The sequence below is a fragment of the Lygodium microphyllum genome, chromosome 2, assembly GCF_053477565.2.
Source record: "Lygodium microphyllum isolate KBCC chromosome 2, Lygodium_microphyllum_v1.1.10, whole genome shotgun sequence".
Taxonomy (NCBI): Eukaryota; Viridiplantae; Streptophyta; class Polypodiopsida; order Schizaeales; family Lygodiaceae; genus Lygodium; species Lygodium microphyllum.
Genome location: NC_141136.1, coordinates 142,528,748 through 142,530,840, shown reverse-complemented (window position 1 = coordinate 142,530,840; position 2,093 = coordinate 142,528,748).

Below are 2,093 nucleotides of genomic sequence, written 5' to 3'. Positions count from 1 at the left end.
GATTGTTCATGTAGCTCTCTCTCTCTCTCTCTCTCTCTCTCTCTCTCAATTCAATTCCTTCTTTTTTATGATGGCAATTTTAATGATGCCGTGAATTTTTTTTCTGAGAAATATTGCTAAAGATACTGCTAGGCAAATGATGATATAAGGATTATCCTGGACCTCCCAATTTGTGAGACAAGCTGAGTCTAAAACTTTGTCAGAGTTTCAATATGACAACTACTGTTAGTCATGTGAGGTCGATTGGGAAAAGTTTTTCTTTTGGGTCTCACCAATGGGTCTGCAGGGCAAAGGAAAAGACGAAGTGCTCTTACAGGGTATCATGGACATGCTAGGCGAGAGCTTGTTTGTTCAAAATGTTGTAATATTTGTATTCAACAACAATCGCTTTGAGGAGTTCAGTGTGGACTTAAATAGAAAGGTTGTCATGTGGTTGTCTTCTCTAGTACTGGGTCTGTTGATTGTGAGCGTTGGAGGATGTTGGTTGTGGTCCATAGGTAGGTCTGGCAGGAGTTCCATGATGCTGTGACTGCCCGACATGACCATCCTCCCACACCACCCCTTAACAGATAAAATTAAAAGTCAAGAAATGATAATTCACAAAAGCAACCGTGCGATTCACATCAGAAATGACAGCTATATTGTTTATGTGACTATTGATTCTGATCCAAAATAATGTGTTGCAAAAGCTCCCAAGCTAGTGTATCCTATGTAATTAACACCATCTCTGTGTCTTCAGTGTCTTCAAAAAGTGGCTTGTTCCAACAGTATTGAGAGTTTGCTTCCTGCAAAGAGAGAGAGAGAGAGAGGGAGAGAGAGAGAGAGAGAGAGAGAGGCAGAGAGAGAGAGTGTGTGTGTGTGTAGAGAGAGAGAGAGAGAGAGAGAGAGAGAGAGAGAGAGAGAGAAGGGAGACCTTGGCGATGGCGGGGAGAAGGATCGTGATGGCGCCGCCTGCCCCTGCCGATGGTCGTCTGACCTGTCGGCCCTGTCCGTCACGCGTCGCCGTTTCGCCCTACGTTTCCTCCTGCGTCCGTCTGGCCCGTCAGGCGCCTGCTCGTCCGCGTACCCTGCGGGCTCCGTGCCTGGCTTGCGCCGTCCGCCCTGCGCGTCAGGGTTTCTGCCCGCGCCTGATCCCTGCCCTGCGCCGTTGCTGCCTCGCCCGTCCTGCACTCGGACCTGGGCCCTGTTGAACGCCGCCCCTGCCTTCGTTCGTCGCCTGTCCAGCCCTGCCGTCCTCTGCCTCCCCTGTGGTTCGCCCTCTTGCACGTGCCCTGTCAGGGTTGTGCCCTGTCACTCGCGATATTGGGACAGGCTACGCCTGAAGCCGCTTCTCCAGTGCATGTCCTGTTTTGCCTGAGAAGGCGCGAGAGAGAGATGCTGCCCTCGCCCGTCAGCCACCGTGGTGGTCGCCCCAGACTTTTAACGCCTGCAACCTGTCCGTGTGACGTCCTGCGGGTCGTCCTCCGCCGTGTGCGCAACCAGCTTATAGGGGTGCAGCTTTCTAACGCAGCCGACACTGATCTGCACTGTCGGTCAGTCCTTCGAGATCAGCTCGTCATACACGATGGCTGGTTTGGATCTGGATTTCATAGACCAAACGGTGGCAGCACTTGGCCCGGACTCTGATGCTGAGGAACCGAAGGATATGGTTCCGTGCACTGAAGAATTGCCCCCGGGCCCTGACATCCAGCCTGCGGGTAAACATACCAAGCATACCCCGGAAGAGATAGGTGTTACTCCGGATCGTTCCTATGCACAGGTTGCTTCGGATTCTATGGACTCTCAGGAGGTGGAATGGGAGCATCTGTTGGAATTTGCCAACACTCTGCTTGGTGAATATGTTCAACATAATCAGGAAGCCTTCTCTGACTCTGCTCCGGACGATGTTCTGGAAGCTACCGTCGACCCAAAAACTGTCCTACGCTCCTTTTCGGTATTTTATGATCGCGCGGTGGTACTTTTCTTCACTGGTCGCATCCCGCTGCTTTTCCGTATTCGCCAATGGCTGCAGAGTCTGCTACAAGGGGAATGTGTTGAAGAGATTTTTGTTGGATCCCGAGGTTTTTTTGAGGTCCTCTTGAAAACAGAGACGC